Source organism: Gopherus flavomarginatus, chromosome 5 (genome assembly GCF_025201925.1).
Source record: "Gopherus flavomarginatus isolate rGopFla2 chromosome 5, rGopFla2.mat.asm, whole genome shotgun sequence".
NCBI classification, from domain to species: Eukaryota; Metazoa; Chordata; order Testudines; family Testudinidae; genus Gopherus; species Gopherus flavomarginatus.
In genome coordinates, this window is record NC_066621.1 from 43,917,856 (window position 1) to 43,938,433 (window position 20,578).

Sequence of the window (20,578 nt, forward strand, 5' to 3'; positions counted from 1 at the left end):
CTATCTACCTACTACAAATATGGATATTCTCATTATCCTTCAAATTCTATGCTCTTGACTACAATTATTTTAGAACAATGAGTTCTGCAGGTTTCCTTAAAAAAAAGTGCATTTTTCATTTTTATATCTGTAGCCTTTCAATTTCACCAGAAGTCCCTGGTGATCTACAGATGACTTACCATCTCTCCTGTCTTTTAATTGACCTCCTATCCTCTTATGCATCTCTCTAAAGTGAGCTTTCCCAATTTTTTCCACAGTTTATACGGAAGCTTTGTCTCGCCCCCCATGATACAACCTTCTTCTGGACCACTTATTTCTGCTTTATTTTGGTATGTCATACAAAAGCATGCTCCTTTCCAAATAAAGGAAAGGATATTTTGTTGCATTTTAGTGCAATTGCTTTTTCTCTATTTTGCTCTATTAAACAAAGTCAAACAGTTGAAAATATGAACACCAATACATTACAGGGGCAGTTGATCACTAATGAATAGCCAAATGATAAGTGGCTCAGAAAAAGGCTTATTGTCTGTGTGTTAAAAAGGCTAAAATGTACTTTTTAAGCTTTCATTAAACTGGTTTCTGAATTAAAAGATAGTTATTAACCTTTCTGTAACCACTGTTCTTCAAGATGTGTGGCTCATGTCCATTCCACATTAGGTGTGTGCACGCCACGTTCACCATTGCTGAAGATTTTTCCCTCAGTGGTATCTATCAAGGCAACTAGCACCCTCTGGTGCTGTGAACTCATGCGCCAGCATAAAGGAGCCTGGACAGTCCCATACCCTCTCAATTCCTTCTTGCCAGCTAACTCCAACAGAGGGGCAGGAGGTTGTGTAACGGACATGAAGAACACATCTTGACGAACAAGAGTTACGGAAAGGTTAATAGTCGTTTTTTCTTCGAGTGCTTACCCATGTCCATTTCACATTAGGTGACAAGAGGTACCCAAAGAGATGGGCTCAGAGTTCATGGACATGCATACTGCAACACTGCTCTGCAAAACTTGGCATCATCTCTGGCCTGCTGGGTGATAGGGTAGTGGGTTGAGAAGGTACAAACTGACGACCAGGTCGCTGATCTGCAGAGGTCTTGGACCAGGACATGGGCCAGAAATGCTGATGATGAAGCCTGAGTCCTGGTCAAATGGACAGTCAAGATGGCAAGAGGTTGGACTGCCCACCTGCTTGTAGCATGTGCACATACAGGGAGTGATCCAGGATTAAATTCTCTGGGTTGAAACTGATAGACCTTTCTTCCTGTCTTCTACTGACAAAATTCTGTGTGGTTTGGTCCTCTCCACGTAGAAGGCCAGGGCGAGTCTAACATCCAGCTAGTGGAGACACCACTACTCTGCGTTCCTGTGCGGTTTCAGCCCGATTACTATTAAACTATGAGACCAACTTTGGAAGGAACACTGGGTGGGGATGCAGTTGAACTTTGTCCTTAAAGAATACCATATATGGAGGTTCTGATGTAAGGCCCTGATTTCTGAGATTCTCCTGGCCAAAGTAATTGCTACCAGGAAGCCAACCTTCCAGGAGAGATACAAGAGAGGGAATGATGCCAGTGGCTCAAAGGGAAGGTCCATGAGTCTTGATAAGACCAGGTTTAAGTGGAATCAGTTTGAAAATCTGAGGATAAAATATTTCTAATTCCTTGAGGAAGAGGATGGTCATTTCATGAGAGAAGCCAGACGTACTGTCCATCAGAGGGTGGAAGGCTGAGATTGCTCTTAGATGCACTGTGATCGATGAAAAAGCTAGTCCCTGTTGTTTCAGATGGAGCAGGTATTCCAGAACAGATTGGAGCGGCAACCAAGTCCGAGAGACACCTCGTTGGGAAGACCACACAGAAATGCTTCTACTTGGCTAGGTAAGTCGCTTTAGTAGACAGTTTCCCATTACCTAGCAAGACCTAGTGGACTTGTTCTGAACAGGCCTGTTCTGCTGGGATCAACCATGGCACACTCACGTGGTCAGGTGGAGGGCCCTGAAGTTCGAGAGAAGTAAACGGTTGTGATCTTGCGAGATCAGGTTAGGGCGGGGCAAAAGTGGAAGTGTGGGTGCTACTGCCAGGTCCAGCAGCATACCAAACAAATGCTGTCATGGCCAAGCAGTGGCTGCAAGGATGACTCTTGCTTTGTCTCGCCTGACTTTCAGAAGGACCCTGTGTACCACAGGAATGGGAAGAATCACACAGAACAGGAGCTCTGCCCATGGAAGTAGGAAGGCATCTGAAAGAGAACCCAGGCTGTGACTATGTAGTAAGCAAAACTCCTGACATTTCCTGCACCTCTGACTTTGACTCTTCAGGAGACCATGGGGGAGCGGTACCCTTTGTTTCCATCGACCAGTGCTGTAACAGAGATATCTCTGCTGACAACAGAAGGGCCAGTTTTCCTCTGGTCAGTACCGAAGGGCCTGGTGCTGGATATGAGCTCAGGGCAACATGCTCCATTCTGTTCAACATGCTCATCAGCGCCAATAGTTGTCCTATCAGGGCCCTGGCCACTTCAAAGGTCTCAAGGTTGGAAGGCACTGCAATCCTGCTGGATGTTCCCTGGCATTGGCAGATGGCCCCGCACCAGACCCAATGGCACCTGCAAGCAGAGTGGAGTCGATGGTGCTGCTAGCAGAACAGGAGTGGACGTGTGGTCTGACACAGGTCGCACTTCCCATGTTTGTCCTTCCTCGATATTGGGTAGTGTCCTCTCTTGGACCAGCTTCTTGTGCTTCTCTCTCAGTACTGGACGGGTGCTGAGAAACATGCAGTGCCAGAGAGTGCTTTACATCGAAGCCGAGGCGCTGGGTCCAACTTGCTTGGTTCTGATGCAGGTCTAAGCGTGGCTTCCATTAGGACAGCTCTTACTCTAGCCTCCCTGTCCCTTTTTGTACAGGACTTGAAGTTGCAGCAGATTTGGCAACACTCTTATGTGATCTGCTTCCAGACATTTCAGAGTGTGGGTTGCCCACCAGCACAGGCTTGCCACAGGAGGCGCATGCCCAGCCCCAGGGACAAAAGAGGAGAGATGGGGGAATCTCACTATATACAATAATATAATCTACACTACTGCTAGAAATTAAAATGGAGGATAACTAAACTAGAGAATAACAGAAAACCCCCTGAATGAATCCCTTGCCCAAGCAAGAGAAGGTGTTACAGTGACCATCATGGGTGTAGAGAAGAAACAGAGATGGTGTGGGGGACTGGGCCCTTTATAGTGGTCCATGAGCGCATGGCACCAGAGGGCACTAGAGCCAGCCCGATGGATACCACTGAGGGGGAAAAAAATCTCTGGCGATGGTGCATGCAGTGCACACACACCTAACATGGAATGGACATGAGCAAGCACTCAAAGAAAAAATAATTATTCTTAAAGCCTTTATCACTAAAGGACAGCCTGTAATCTGTCTCCATTTTCATTTGGATGAGTTATAGATACCACTTACTTTCGGGGGCTCAAGTAGTAGCTCATGGAAGGATGCAAGTCGTGCTTTTATGGCTTCTAAAACACTTTTGATGACTGAATATATTGAATGGCTCATGCCCGGAGGACAGATCTCTATATGACCTTCAAATCTAAATATACAAAGAAGAGTTTGATAAGTATGTTGCAGGGTTAGTTACAATATTAACTCAAGTTAGAAACGATCTTAACATAGGTTTACAGAGCTGGTGCTATAACTAGAAAGACTATACCCAAAGGGTAAATCTAGAGCAGTGATTCTCAAACTGTGGGTCAGGACCCCAAAGTGAGTCATGGCCCCATTTTAATGGGGTTGCCAGGGCAAGCTTAGACATGCTGGAGCCAAAGCTGAAGCCCAAGCCATGCTGCCCAGGGCTGAAGCCAAAGCCAGAGAGCTTCAGCCTTGGGCGTGGGCTTAGGTTACAGGCCCCCTGCCTGCAGCTGAAGCTCTTGGGCTTCAACTTCCCCACCTGGAGTAGTGGGGTTCAGGCAGGCTCAGTCTTCGGTCCCCTCTCCTCAGGGTTTGTCTGGTCATTTCCTCCTGTATGGAGTTGCCAACACTGATTAATAGCAAGTCATCGTTAATCCTTAGGAAATGCTTTATGCCAAACAGTACAAGTTTTAAAAGCATGTAAGGCCTGGCCTACTCTTAAAAATTAGATCAACCTAGCGGCATAGCTCAGGGATGTGAAAATTTTCATGCCCTGTGAGACACAGTTAGGTCAATCTAACTTCTGGCATAGATATGGCTAAGTCAGGGGTGGGCAAACATTTTGGTCTGAGGGCCCCATCTAGGTATGGAAATTGTATGGTGGGCCAGGAATGCTCATGAAATTGGAGGTTTGGGGTGCGGGAGAGGGTGAGGGTCAGGGCTCTGGGGGGCGGGCAGGCTCTGCGGTGAGTCCAGAAGGGGGAGTTCAGGGTGTGGGAGGAGGGTGGGCTCCAGCTGGAAGTGCGGGCTCTGGAGCGGGGCTGGGGATGAGGGGTTTGGTGTGCAGGAGGGTGATCTGCACTGGGAATGAGGGGTTTGGGGCTGGGGGAGAGATCAGGGCTGGGGGGAACTTGGGTGTGGGAGGTGATCAGGGGTGCAGGCTCCCAGCAGTGCTTACCTCAAGCAGCTCCTGGAAGCAGTGGCTTGCACCCGCGCCCCCCCACCTGGCTCCTACAGACAGTTTGCACTTGGGGCAGGGCCGCATGCATAGCCCCCAGCTATCCCTATGTGTAGGAGCCGGAGGGGAGGACATGCCACTGCTCCCAGGAGCTGCGCAGAGCCACATGCAGAGCAGGACAAGCCCCCGACCCCACTCCCCGGCAGGAGCTCAAGGGATGGATTAAGGGTCTGATCGGCCAGATGCAGCCTGTGGCCCGTAGTTTGCCACCCCAGGCTAGGTTGACGAGGAGTTAGAATTCTTAACTTAGGCCAATACTCCTATGTCACTTTAAAATTTTTCATCAAGCTGACTAAAAATATTTAGAAGCATTTGTGTTTCTTCACAGCTAAGTTTTGAGACACAATGTCAAGCACGACAGCTGTAAATTGTAATGTCATGAGCTCAATTCAAAGCAGATCTGCTGCCAACGTAAACCTTGTGCCTCTGGCAGAGGAATCAATTTAAACAAGTAAAAAATTCAAACATTAAAGAGAGGCAAGTATGAGCAAACAAATAGGAAAGCGATCAAGGAGTGCACATCATCTTCCCCCTGTTCTGGTTCTAGAAAAGAAAAAGACTGATGCAAGGAAAATAAAGTTCTAGTCTGCTGAAGACTAGGTTGCAGATGCTTTGTGGTCAAAATAGGCCCATGGACTGGACCCAACCACAACAGATATTAAGGACCACACCTGTTAGCGTCAGCTAAGAGCAGAAGCTGAAACACAAGGAAAGCAAGATCAGACACAGAATGGCTTGTGGTCAACAGTCATAAGGACACTCAGATGGGAGACATCAGCTATCAGAACAAGGCTGTGAAATGTAGGAACACGTCAAACATTTCATACCATGCTTTTCATAGAATCTGAGAATCTTGGGACCAGACCACAACTGAGAAACAGTGATGTGCTCTATCGTAACCCTAGTCCCAGATTTGGACCTTAGCATCCAAAATATGGGGGTTAGTATGAAAACCTCCAAGCTTAGTTACCAGCTTGGACCTGGTAAAGCTGCCACCACCCAAAAAATTAGAGTGTTTTGGGGCACTCTGGTCCCCCCAAAACCTTCCCTGGGGACCCCAAGACCCAAATCCCTTGAGTCTCACAACAAAGGGAAATAAACCATTTCCCTTCCCCCCTCCAGGTGTTCCTGGAGAGATACACAGAAGCAAACTCTGTGAATCTAAACAGAGGGAGTCCACCCTCTCTGTTTCCAGTCCTGGAAACACAAGCACTTCCCTCTTCACCCAGAGGAATGCAAAGTCAGGCTAGTAATCTAACACACACAGATTTCCCCCTGACTTCTTCCTCCCACCATTCCCTGGTGAGCTGCAGACTCAATTCCCTGGAGTTCCCCACTAAAGAAAACTCCACCAGGTCTTAAAAGAAGCTTTATATAAAAAGAAAGAAAAAATACATACAAATGGTCTCTCTGTATTAAGGTGACAAATCAGGTCAATTGCTTAAAAGAATACTGAATAACAGCCTTATTCAAAAAGAATACAATTCAAAACACTCCAGTAACTATAGACATGTAAATACAAAAAAACCATATAAATCCCTATCTGATCTTTTGTACTTACAACTGGGAAACAGAAGATTAGAAAGCAGGAAACAGAAATCACTTCTCATAGCTGGGAGAGAGACAGACAGAAGACCAAGAACAAAGGACTCACACACAAACTTCCTCCACCCAGAGTTGAAAAATCTGTTTCCTGATTGGTCCTCTGGTCAGGTGCTTCAGGTTACTTTTTTTTTTCAGGTGAAAGAGACATTAACCTTAGCTATCTGTTTATGACATGCTCAGACACCTATAATTCCATCACTGTAGTATCTAAACAAAAGCTGATATGAAGGCCAGCAAAAAGGATTTCAAAACCTGAGAAATAAAGCTGGTATTTAAGGATGCAATCTAAAAGTTTATATGGCTATGTTTTTACATTAGATCAAGAGGACCCTTCTAGGTCGGAAGCTGGCAGATACCTGTGGGGGGTGGGGGAAGTGTATAATACATCCTGCAGTTCACGGAAGGATGCAAATCATGCCACCTCTATAAAAGGTAAATTTAGCAGCAGCACAAATCTCACAAAGGATGTGATCACAGATTGAGGGGGAGAGGGGAGTGTCTTACGTTGGTCGTCTTGTCTCAAGTAAGGTCAGTAATATTTGGATTGCACTGACTATTGCAGACTCATTTTTCTCTTTATGAAAAATATTTGATAGTAGCTGTTCTATAATTTCTTGCCTAGAGAGAAAACATCAATAAAGTTAGAGATACAACTTTTTAAAATACAAATAACTGTTTATACAGAGACAAGCAACAAAGAGTCCTGTGGCACCTTATAGACTAACAGACGTACTGGAGCATAAGCTTTCATGGGTGAATACCCACTTTGTCAGAGGCATCCAATAAGCCTGTTAGTCTATAAGGTGCCACGGGACTCAGTTGCTTTTTATAGATCCAGACTAACACGGCTACCCCTGATAGTATACAGAGACAAGCAGCTACAATGCTTCTTTGTAAAACTGCTGGACAAGACTGGATGGAGTTTCAGAGCCATTTTCACATTTTTTCCCTCCTCCCACAATATCAAACTGGTTTCCTTCATCATTTTTCTGGCAGTTATTAGCCCACAGCAGCAGATCTAAGTGTTTTAAATCCAGGCTTCTGTTAAGCGCCAGCATAATGCACAACTATCAGACCAGACCTACCATGCATAAAATTGTGTGATATGAAATTAAATTCAGCTTTGCTCACTTTCATAAATTTAGTTACTTCAGGAAACATCCATATATTTTGTTGGCTGCATGTAATGGAAAAGTAATTATTGTTATTTCCAAAAGGCTTCAAATAGCCAACATTCTCAGAGGTACAAGGCAAATAAAAAAGTTAAACCGTCCAACATACTTTTCTAGAGTTGCAAGCAGCGGGTCTGGTTCTGAACTGTTCTGTACTTGTAACATCTGGTCTCTGCTCAGGCGAATAATTTCACAGAGCGACTGTGATGCATTTGAATGCCTCTGAGAAAGAACGATTTTTTGTTCTTGTTTTAAGAGCAGTATAGGACTACACACTATCTAAAGAACACTTCTCATCCCAGAAATTATGAAGCTGTGCACAAAAAACATAACCAGATGGCAAGCAATTTGTGCTATTTTACAGGGGAAGGGAAAGTTTTTTTCAAACACATTTCTAAACATCAAATGCCTTTAGACAGGACTCCATTCCACTGCTACCAAGACAGCAGAATAGCATTGCTTGGAGACTCCTGCCATCCTATCTCATCCCCTCAAGAATTTCACGGGCCAGGTCTGATAATAGGTACTAATTCCATAAATAAGCAAAGTCAATACTGACATTAAAGTCCTATTTCTGATTACAGTATTGCTTTAAGATTTTCTGTCAGCTAAGACAGGCCTACTAGAATCATAACTGCTTTTAACAGCAATAATTAATAAGCTAAACAGCTGGATCTTGACAACACAAAATACTTACATCTTCATCTTGAGACGGATGTACAATTTCTACAAGCCACTGGATAATTCTCTCCTCATTTAATTACTGTAAAAAAATTTAGTGATATTGAATAAAAAGGCAGTATTTTTCCTAAATCAGAAAATTATTCAAAGCATAACCTCAGCATGTTGAGGTCATCTATCAAAATATCTTTAGTAGCATTCTTATTCTTCAAATTAATATTTTGGTATAATAATAAATCCAAAATTTTCACACTAGATGCCAAGAGTAGAACAGAAATGTGTAGTGCCAGTGACTACTGCTGGCCTACTATAATCTTTTGTGGAAAGTAATTAAATACAATTTATGAAAAAGGCATTCTATTTGCTTGGAGATAGTGGCATCACACTTGACATGTTGCATTATAATTAGATACTGAACAATAATGTTGAGAGGTACTGGGCTCCATATCTTCCAAGCTTTCTTCCTTATTTTCTCAACTTATAGGTAAAGAACTCTTCTCTATGAGAAAAACAGATTACTGTAGTGGACCTGAAGAAAAAGCAATACATACTGGATGTGCACACACCCCAGACTCCCATGTATTAGTGCAAGTAGCTAAAACCATCAATGTAGCCCTCTGAGGAACACGTTACCAAACTGTTATTAAACAGCATTAAAAAAATAAAGCTCAGTTGGCAAGTTAAGAATTTGTATCCATGCGCATAAAGAAATAAAATTAAACTTTTTGAACGGACTCCTGAGGCACTCGATGGATGGCTCAGAGGTTTTTACAAAACGTGAGTACACAAAATGTAATATAAAAGTGGGTTTATTTCACCTAAACAGATTCATCAGCAAATACATTAAAAATAATAACTCTCAAGCCAACCTCCTCCCCTAAAGCCTGGGGAGAGACTTCAAACTGCATTTACGACATGCTGAAGTGGTAAATGCATCTAGGTGCTGGCAAACCAAGGCAGGATTCATCTCAAGAAATCCTCCTCAAGTACATTCTGCCAAAACTTCCTGCCATTGATAATAAGGGAGGGAGCTCTAACTCAAATACCTCTGCTGATCTCATACCACACTTGCTGCATTTGCAAAAGGCAATATCTTGTTACTACTACACCCAACTATTCAGAGCTTCATAACTGAAATTCAGGAAAAAATGCAGTGTCATTAAATACCAGATCTGCAGTAATTCTCTACGCTTAGTTAGTGAAGACAATATTGTTAATTGAGAAGGAAGATGCTATCAGTGATGAGCTTTTCAAATCTTATTATGTTAAAGTAGTTTTTAAAGTTTTGTTCTTAACTATAAAAAGGCTTTATTAAAAATTAAATAAAAATTCAATGTAACTCAAGTGCAAGTATTTGATGTGCAACTGAAGGAAGCTACCCTTGGAAGCCTACCTTTATATAGAGTATCCCTAATCTAAAGTGATTAGTTTATTAAAACTGGTTACCTACCTTCCGTAACTGTTATTCGAGATGTGTTGCTCACGTCCATTCCAAGTAGGTACTGGTGCAGCACGTGCGCGAATGTCAGAAGGTTTTTCCCCTAGTGGTACCCATTGGGTTGGCTTTGGAGCCCCCTGGGATGGCACCTTCATGGTAGTGTACATAGGTCCCTGCCGACCCACCACCTCTTCCAGTTCCTTCTTGCCAGATACTCCAGAGGGGAGGCATGTTGGTTGTGGAATGACCATGAGCAACACATCTCGAAGAACAGTTACGAAAGATAGGTAACCATTTTTTCTTTGTGTGATTCAAGCAGTTTCCCAGAGGAGAGGTCAGAATTCATCAAGTTGCAGACTCTACCAAATGTGGCATCAACCCTAGCCTGTTGTGTAATGGCACAGTAAGACGAAAAGGTATGGACAGACAACCACGTTCCTGCCCTGAAGATATCCTGAATGGGGACCTGCGCCAGGAACACTGCAGATAAAGCTTCTGCTCTAGTGGAGTGCGCCACCAATGCTGGGGCTGAAATCTTTGCCAGGTCATAGCACATTCTGATGCAGACCGTGATTCAAGAAGAAATTTGTTGGGATGAGAGAGGAAGCCCTTTCATCCTTTCAGCAACAGCGTTGAAGAGTTGCATCGACTTTCAAAACGGCTTTGTACACTCAATGTAAAAAGCCAGTACTTGTCTAACATTCAGAGCATACGCTCCCTGTCATTGGCATGTAGGTTCGGGAAGAACACTGGCAGGAAAATGTGCTGATTTGCATGGAACTGCAAAACTTCTTTGGGGAGAAAGGCCAGGTGGGGACACAAGTGCACCTTGTCCTTACAGAATCTCTATAAGGGGTCTCAGAAGTTAACGCTTTGAGCTCAGACATCTTTCTGGCTGAAGTTATGGCCACAAGGAAAGCCACCTTCCAAGAGAGAGCGAGAGCAAAGAGTAGGCTGCTAGAGGCTCAAAGGAGGGGTCTCAGGAGCCTGGAGAGGACCAAGCTGAGGTCCCATGGGGGGGGAGGAGGGGGAATCCGTCGCCGCACCTGTGGATAGAGTCTGTCTAGCTCCTTAAGGAAGCATCCAACTACAGGGATAGCAAATACTGACTGACCCGCGCACTTGGATGGAAAGCGGAAATAGCTGCCAGGTGCACCTTAATTGATGAGACCGCCAGCCCTGGTTGTTTTAAGTAAAGTAACTAGCCCAGTATAAAGGGATTGAGGATTGGAGTGGAGCAAGTACCCATCTGCGAGGACCAAAGAGAGAACAGCTTCCACTTGGCCAGGTAAGTGGCGTGAATGGAGGGTTTTCTACTGCTCAGAAGAACCTCTCTAACCAAGTCGGAGCACTGAAACGCTAACAAGTTCAGCCATGGAGTTTCCATGTTGTAAGGTGGAGAGATTCTAGACTGGGATGCTGGAGGCAGCCATGGTCCTGTGTGATGAGGTTCGGAATCATAGGTATGTCCAACGAGAGGTCTAACAGCATGGAGAACTAGTGTTGGTGGGGCCATGCTGGTGCTATGAGAATAAGCGGCGGTGTCTTGTCTTGCCAGACCTTGAGGAGGACTTTGTGGATGAGAGGGAAGGGTGAGAACATATACAGAAGTCTTCCCACCCACAAGAGGAGAAAGGTGACCAAGATGGAGCCAGGGCTGTGGTTCAAGAAGGAGCAGATCTCCTGGCACTTCCTGCTGCTTCATGTCGCAAAGCAGATCGATCTGGGGAGAACATCATCTCTGGAAGATATTGCTGGCAACGTTCGGGTGGAGAGACCATTCGTGGCATGAAAGGACCTGCTGAGGCGATCGGCTAGTTTGTTTGTGAGCCCAGCAGGTATGACATCTCTAACTATATGGAGTGGGAAATGCAGAAGTCACACAGTTTGAGGGCTTCCTGGGACAGGGAAAGGAGTGAGCACCACCTTCTTTGTTTATATAGAACACTACTGTGGTATTGTCCATCAGCACAAACATTTGCCCTGAAGACAGGCCTGAAACATCTAGCAAGCTAGATGCACCACTTGTAGCTCTCCGACATTGATGTGTAGCGATAGTTCTGCCTGGGACCATAGACCTTGAGTCTGATGTCGCCCAAGTGCGCCCTCCATCCACCACTGACGCATCTGTGACTAGTGACAGCAACAGCTGTGGTTTGTAGAAAGGGGTGACGGGCATGAGTGAGTATGAGTGTGTGACTCCGCAAAGACTATCTGCAGCTGTAGCCACCACCAGAGGGACTGTAGGACCCAAGGAGGGAGTGTGACCAGCCTGTCCAGAGCATGTTAACTGGGCCTGTACACCTGAGCCAGCCATGACTGGAGAGGGTAGAGCCTCAGACTCGCGTGCTGCACTATGTACGTGCAAGCCGCCACATGAAGCAGAAATCTTAGGCAATTCCTGGCTGTCATGCTTGGGAACCGATGGAGACCTTCAATGAGGGCTCTTAGGGTCAGAAATCGAGACTTGGACAGGGACGCCCTGGCTTGGGTGGAGTCCAAGACAGAGAATAGAATTAATTGGGGACTAGTGGGGATCAGGGTCGATTTCGTCAAGTTGAGGATGAGACAGTCTGAGGAAAGTTGCCTGCACCAGTTTCATGTGTTCCTCCACCTGGTCTTGAGATCTACCCTTGATGAACCAGCCGTCCAGGTATGAGAAGATTTGCACCTGGTGCCTGCAAAGAAAGGCCACCATGACCACCATCCATGTGGTGAACATCCAAGGGGTCGCCGATAGTCCAAATGGGAGGATCGTGAACTGATAGTGCTGGCCTCTGACCACAAATCACAGAAAATCCCATTGTCTGCAGGATGGGATTATGGAGACGTGGAATTATGCATCTTTCAAGTCGAGAGTGGCTCCAGATCCAAGGAGGGAACGATGGAAGCCAGGGAGACCATGCCGAACTTCAATTTCTTCATAAATCTGCTGAGATTTTGCAGGTCTAGAATAGACCTGAGCCCACCTTTGGCCCTGGGGATTAGAAAATAACGTGAGTAGAACCCCCTGCCCCTGAACTCCAGAGGAACCTCCTCTACAATCCTGACTAGAAGGAGCAATTGCACCTCCTGCATAGGGAGTTGCTTGTGAGAAGAGTCTCTGAAGAGGGGACAGGGAAGGTGGGTGGGTGGGTGGGAGGGAACAGAATTGGAGAGAGTATGCCAGTTCCACCATGTTCAGGACCCAGCTGTCTGAGGTAATTTGAGACAACTCACGGTAGAAATGAGACAGACTGTTCACAGAGGAAGGGAAAAGATCTGGGGACTGAGTTGGTGCTCTGTCGTCGAGCATACCTTCAAAAGTCTGGCCTTGTGCCTGACTGCTGTTTAGCCAAGCCATTTGGCCGGAGAAGGATTGCGATGGCCGCCTCCTGTTACTTCTGCCCCACTTCCTACTAAAATCCCATCTAGGAAGGGCAGAGTAGAATCACAGGACAGTCTGGGCGTTTAAACGGCTTTCTTTGAGTGGTCAGTGTGTGAATCCCCAGGGATTTAAGGGTCGCTCACGAGTCCTTAACGCTATGCAGCCTTGAGTCCATCCACTCTGCGAACAGGCCCAAGCAGTTGAAGGGCAGGTCCTGGATTGTATTTTGGACCTCTTGCGGGAGCCCAGAAACCTGGAGTCAGGAGCTGCGCCTCATAGTCATGGCTACCCCCGCACTATTGCCATGGCAAAGTCAGTGGGGTCCAGGGTGGCCTGGAGAGAGATCCTGGCCACCATCTTGCCATCCTCCAGGATCGCTGTGAATTCAGAGCACAAGTCCTCCAGCTGCAATTCCTGGAACTTCGCCGAAGGAATTGTAAGCATGGCAGCTTAGGACCGCATGCTGGTTAGCTATTCAAAGCTGGAGACCCCAGGAGTATACTTTTCGACTGAAAAGATCCAGCTTCTAGGCTTCCTTTGATTTAGGCGTGGGCCCCGGTTGCCCCTGCCACTTCTTATGGTTAGCTGCCTCCACCACCAGGGTTCCAGCTGGGGGTGGGTAAAGAGGTGCTTGTCCCCTTTGGACAGCACCAAGTATCTCCGCTCTACCCCCTTGGCTGTTGGTAGGATAGAAGCAAGAGCATGCAATAACACCTTGGCAGTGTTTTGGATAGTTTTAATGAGGGGTAAAGCTACCTAAATGCCCCAGGGTCCAAAATATCCAGCACTGGGTCCATGACTACCTCTACCTGCAGATTAAGGTTTTGGGTAGCCCGCTTAAGAAGGTTCTGATAGGCCCCAATGTCCATAGCAGGCAAGATGGTGGATTGAGAAAGAGGAAGACCCTTTTGGTGGCACAGGGTCTCCCTGACCCTCCAGTGTGCAGGGAGGCTGCCTGGGTGTCAGCCCCTTGTGTTACCCAGGTGGCTGCTGTGGTACTCAGTGCCATGGTGGCTACACTGCCAGCGCTCATGCCAGTGCCCTATGTTGCCAGTTCGCTGGCCTGAGCCTGTGTGTCCTGACCACAAGGGGTTCTCTGGGGACCAAGGAGGCTGATGGAGGTGCACAGACCTCTGATGCCACCAACATGGCCCCATACCCCGGCACTTGGCCCTGGTGATAGGTTTATGGTGTCCAAAAGGGCCACTGAGTCGGCCCCTGTCACTGAGGGGGGTCAGGACATTGTGGACACTGATTGCCCTTCATCTCGCCTGGCGCAGCACTGGGAGTGGGTACTGGGCTTCCGGCGAGAGACACTAAATCCGAAGAAAAGTCCAAGCCCATCCATGGCGGAGTGGACCCAAATGGTGCTGGGGCAATGATGCCATATTATAGTGGGCTTGCCCCTGTGGCAGACAAGCAGCGGTGCTGCTCTTGGTGCTGATACACGGGCCAATGGGATAGGAGACTGTGCAATCATATCCCCTGCTGCCTCGAACGTGTCCTGCATGGAAGTCCCCGATCCTCCTCCAGTTCCCCTTGCACCAGAGTCCACCAGGACCAAAACTGATGGACGTCCTCACGAGGCTGGAGTCTATGGTGTTGGCATAGGAAGGGCCCAAGGCCGAGTGTCCTGACATGGGACACACCCAACTAGTGCCAGCATGCTCTGAATGCTTGGTATGGGAGTGCCCCCTATCAGCCCTTTTGTTCTTTTGCGGCATCGGTAACTGCGAGCAGTGCCACACACTGGAGCTGGTTATCAGTGTCAGGGAATGGCGGTGTCGGGGCTCCTTAGATGAGTACTTCCTCAGCACTGAAGCCTCCTGCACAAAGGCCAGGGCACTGCATACTGAAGTTCCCAGTGCTGGATTCAACACCGCCTCGGGGCAAAGGGCTGACTCCATGAGGAGGACTTTCAGCCGAGAGCACCACTCCTTTTTAGTTCTGGAGGTAAAGCCCCTGCAGATTTTGCATCTGTGGACTGGTGACTTTCACCCACGCAATTGAGACAAGAATTGTGTGGGTCCCCTTTGGCCATGGCTTTAAGGCATGACTCGCATAACTCAAGGCCCTGAGACCGAGGCATGCCCTGGTCTAGTGGAAAGGGTTATGGGGGGAACCCCAAATGGTGTTTAGAATATGTTAGTTTTACAACTAAAGCTATATAACTATTTACAGATAGACAAGAAAGAAGACTACTAGGGAAGCACTTTCAAACTCAAGAGAGCTCTTCACTGGCGGTCAGAAGGAACTGAAGAGACGGAAGTTCAGCAGGTCAGGGGGCTCCACAGCTGACCCGACGGGTACTGCTAGGGGAAAAACCTTCCGACGATCATGCACATGACGTACACACACCTACTTGGAATTTATATGAGCAATCACTCAAAGAAACTCTTTTATAACAGTAATAATTTTATAGATAAAGATATTTTCTCCATGAACACATAAGACCATACAGCAAGTTAGAAAGGTTACTGCAGCAGTAACATCTAAGACTTAAGTTCACTTAGGGACAGAACAAAAAGGCCTAACTTCTCACTTATCATCCCGGCTAACGCTGTTTTGTTGTTACGTCCCTGATCTATTACAGAACATACTCATTTAAAGTTGCACAACATTTCCTTATAATGTTTGGTCGTGGGGACTTAGAACCAGGGTGGGCCGGCAGCCCTTCCATCAGCTCCCCTCCAGCCGACCCCGTGCCTCCTACCCCCTCGGTGACCCTGCGGATCAGCAACACCCAGCTACTTCCCACCCACAGCAACCAGCTGTTTCACGGGTACTGAGGAGGCTCTTGGGCAGAAGGGGAGGAGCAAGGATGCGATGCACAGCCTCCTTCCTCCCACCTGAATGGCCACGAAACAGCTGCTTGGTGCGGGCGGGCGGGAGAGGGGAGGCTGCACACCATATCCTCACTCCTCCCCTACCCCCCACCCCCCACAGAGCCCCTGATTACAAAACAGCTGATTGCTGTGGGGAGGAGCGAGGATGAACTCAGGTTAGGGGGACAGGCCTGGGGCAGAGGCAGGGCTCGAGCACCCCCCACCACCCCGGCACTTTGTAAAGTCGGCGCCCGTGCAACCGTGCATCCAGAAATCATTTCTTGCCAGTATTCATGGAGTGACACGGGAGGGGCACATGACCTCTCCACATGACCCTCCATGTGACTCTCTCCATGCTGCCCCACCCGCCAAGTGAAGGGAAATCTGTTTTCACTGTGAAAGATGGAGTTTGGAGTCATATGGGCAAGTTACTTGTCCATCAATCCCACCCATATTCTAGTTAGAACGTTCACAGGAAAAGTTTTAAGTGTAGACAGGCATTTTCCACGGTCCACTGTGAGCTAAGTGTTCCTTAATGGGCCATTCAGCTTGACTTGTCTCTTCACATACTGATTAAATACCTTATGGGCATTACCACAGGAGCAAACATATAGTAAACATTGCTAATATTCATAAGTTTAGATATCAAGATGATATATGATTATGTTATTTCTATGCATAAGTACCAGTTATTTCATGTACATGACTATTCCCAAAAGAGATTCTGAAAAAAAAAATCACACCACATACCTGAGATCCTATGTGCTAGCACCACGCTACACTGTAGTTTTGTTATCTGTTATGTAAGAATAGAGATGGAGCCAGTGACATGACTCTGTTTGGCCTAAAAGGACAAGGTTCTCTCTAATCTGTTCAGGTGTGACAGAGCCTTTAGTCAGTGAGGGCATAGGGGCACACATTCAGGCTAATGGGCTTCAGCGTTCCATTGCAGTTAACTTCTTAATGTTCAGAAAGCTGGTATGTACTGAGGTGGTTTAAAGCATAGCACAATTTTTTAGGTTTCCAAATCTGCGAACCTCTGCCTCGGGAATTTTATTTATTCATTTATTTGCGGGAGCACTGGTCATAATGTGGGAGAGTATCCTCTCCACTCTTTGCTCATGAGGTTATGCATCTGTCTTGTAGCACTCTTCTGAACACCAGCTGGAAGGAATTTGTTTTAGTAAATGTGGGGACTGATTCTTTTCTCTTGGAAGGCATGTAAATTTTTTCAGGTACACACTGATTAACACAGAAAAACAATTGGGGCTGTTAATTTTCTATGGAATTTGAAGAAAGTTTAAGTTCAACTATATTTTCCAGTACAGTGATGAAATGGGTGTTTGTATATACAATCATCAACACGCTTAACTACTCACCTTTCCCCCCAAATATGTAGTATTTCAGTCTGTTTATATGGAATATGTGATTTGGGTGAGGAGTCATTTGAGCATACATATGACTTATTAAAGATATATTTTAAGTAGAACTGTATCCTAACTGCATTATGGTATTGTACCCAAACACTGCATTCAATGGGAGATTCAACTTCCTCTATAGGAACAGAGCAGACTCCTGAAACTCTTACCACAAAAATGGTCCACAGTCATGCAAATAGTCCCATTGTCTTCAATGGGACTGATCAAATGATTAAGGGTTTACAGGATTAGGTTCCAAGTTAGTAAATTGTTCTGGATGAAACAGATCAGAAGGAGCTTCATTCGAATAAAGGTAGGCAGATATGTGATATGTTTTAGTTCCATTGCTAAGATCAGGACCATATTTTCTGAAAAGTTCTTTGCAGATTCCTGAGGCAGCTGCTTTAAGGCCGCCAGTGTCCGGCATTAGAATCTTCACTTGTAGTTCTCTCACCCACAAAGCTGGGAAATGAGGCATTTGTTTTCTTTGTTTTGCTGCTCCAGTTCCACTTAACAGAATGCATGTTAGACGAGTTTGGCTCCAAAGAAGAATTCTATGTACACTGGAGACAACACCTGATTCCCTTCAGGCAGCAGAACTAGGCTGACATGAGAACCCAAACATGCTCTGGTCAGTGCAAGCAGAGGCATTCCTCTAAAGATTTGGACTTGACGTGATGCAGTATGAATGTCATGGATAATTCAGTCCAATGGTGAGAAACAAATCAAAACACTGTTTAAACACCTTCTGTACCCCCCACCCCTCCCCTCCTAAAGACTCCTGACAAACTTAAAAGCACAATACATATGCTAACAAACTTAAACAAAGCCTTTGTTTAAGTTTGTTAGCATATATTGTGCTTTTAAAGCCATATAAAGAATGAATGCCCTCCCTAGCTGCAAGCACAGCCCCACCTCACCCCTCCAGAGCTAGGGGCTAGCCCCAAGTCTTTCCGGTATCCTGTACATGCTAAAAACCTCTTGCCAGTATTGCATACTGGAGGGTACCACCCTACTTGCATTACTGTATGCACTCCAGAGGGATAGCATGGGTTCATCATCCTGTTGAGTTTCGCCAGGGAAGTGTTTGCAGCCTCTGTCATGTGTCTATTGTGTCTCCTCCCTCAGTGCTGCCTTGCAGAGTGTGAGGCTACACTAACAACAACAACAACAACAACATGTTTACCCTTGAGGGCTCAGCAGAGTGCTAGTTCATCATTTAGTAGCAAGGCATTCGCTGGGAAATATCCCACCTGATATCAATACGGTTGCTTTAGGAGAAGCTCAGGAAGCTTGTGAGCAGGACCCCAGACAATCCTCTGATTAGTGACTGCAGGAAGATTTGGGAAAAGGGGAGCTGCTAACGTGCATGAACAAGAAACAGAAAGGGCTCAAGGAGCTGAGATAGGACATTGCTCCAGTGGCCCTGTGCAAGTCTGTTTTAAATGTAATAGTGGAGGGCTATGTATCGCTCTTCAAGAGGATCGGGCGGAAACTACTATACCAACAGACACTATACTAGTTATAGTAAATGCCCATTGTTGTTTACATTGTGTCTGTACAAGTAGAATATTCCCTGAACATTTCTAGCTCGTTGTGATTGTACAGTATCACTCAGCATCATGAGTCAAAAACGCTCAGTAAGTGATAGAGGAGTGCCTAGCAGGAGCAGTACCACTAGCAATAAGAAACCAGGAAAACATTAGCTTGTGTACTAAATCAGACATTAAGGCGTTTTGATGCAGGCGAGTGTGTGGTAGACATTGGCATCGCTCTGGTCTTACTCCGACCACCCCGTGAGAACATAATGCCAACAAGATCAGGGCTAGTGCTCAGCGTCTTCTCTAAGTGTGGATAGAGGACCAAGACTAGCAGAAGTTGCCTCTAAGTTTGCTAGTGATACAAGCTAAGGCAAAAAGTTTGTATGACAATTTGAAGAGACACCACAGTGAAGGATCACAGCCAGAGACGTTCACAGCAAGTCGGGGATGGTTTGATAGGTTCAAGAGGCACTTCCCACCTCCATAACATCAAGATGTCTGGTGAAGTGGCTAATGCAGATACTGCAACAGCTAAAAAATTCCCCAACTATCATAAGAAAATAATTGAGTAAGGTGGCTGTTCACCTAAGCAAGTCTTCAATGTTGATGAAATGGGCCTCTACTGGAAGAGGATGCCTAAACGGACTTTACATTTCCCAAGAGAAGACAGTGACTGGATTTAAAGCAGCTAATGACTGCCTAACCTTGCTTTTTGGTGGTAATGCTACCAGAGACATGAGGATGAAACCGCTGACAGTGTACCAATCCAAAACACCATGAGCTCTCAAGGGATTTTCAAAGGAAAATCTTCTGGTCATTTGGACATCCAATAAGAAGGCATGGATAACTGTAGCTATTTTTTTTCAGAATGGCTGACTATGCTGCCGTCCCTACATGGAAGTAATACTGTGCCAAGGAAAGTCTTGATTTCAAGATTTTTTACTTATTGATGATGCACCGACTCATCCAATCAACCTGGATGACCTGTGTGAAACATTAAAGTTGTCTTTCTGCACTTACCACCACATCACTTATCCAACCAATGAATCAAGGCGCCATTGCTGCATTTACAGGGTATTACTTACGCTGTACTTTTGACCAGTTCAGAGGCACCGATGGGGAAGGAAAGCCTACAATTTGGGGATTTTGGCATGACTACAACATCCACAAGTGCATCAATAACACTGGTGAGTCCTGGACTGAAATTACTCAGGCATGCATGAGCGGTGTGTGAGGAAAGCTGTGGCCTGAATGTGTCAATGACTTTAAAGGATTTAAAGATGTTGTCCCCACGATGCAGAAAGATAAACTCGGCTTGGCCATGAAAGTGGGTTTTGATGAGGTGGAAGAAGCTGACATTACACAGCTTATGCAATCACATGGAGAAGAGCTAACTGATGAAGATCTGATGAAACTAGAGGTGATGAGAGCAATGGAAGAAAAGGTCCAAGTAGTAAAAAGAGAACCAACCCATTGAAATTTGACTGCCAAACATCTTTCTGAAGCTTTCCAAATGACTAAAGCTGCTGGCTTGCAATCCTTAGTGATGATGATCCTAATAGGGAGTGCAGCTCCAAAGTGGTTAGGGGAATTGGTCATGTAATGAATTGCTATAAAGAAATTTAGTGGGGAGGGAGGAAAGCAGAACAATCTCTAGATGTGCTTTTTCAAGTTGGAAAAGTTTAGCAAGAACAGCAAGAGGAGCAGCCGGATGATCCACCCTCTTACTACACCACCTCAACCAAGTTTCACAATCATCATTGCTGAGTATGGTATTTAATTGTTTGTTTAAAATTGTTTAAAAAATTATATTGTATATGTCTTGTCTGGCAAAAAAATTTCCCTGGAACCTAACCCCCCATTTACATTAATTCTTATGGAGATATTGGATTCACT

At 45.8% G+C, this 20,578-nt stretch overlaps 1 pseudogene; it reads right to left on the bottom strand.

Annotated features, from left to right (window-relative positions):
• The window catches only part of LOC127051107 (serine/threonine-protein phosphatase 6 regulatory subunit 3-like), an 89,777-nt pseudogene extending 81,612 nt beyond the window's left edge, over positions 1-8,165 (bottom strand).
• Between the last annotated feature and the right edge of the window lie 12,413 nt (positions 8,166-20,578).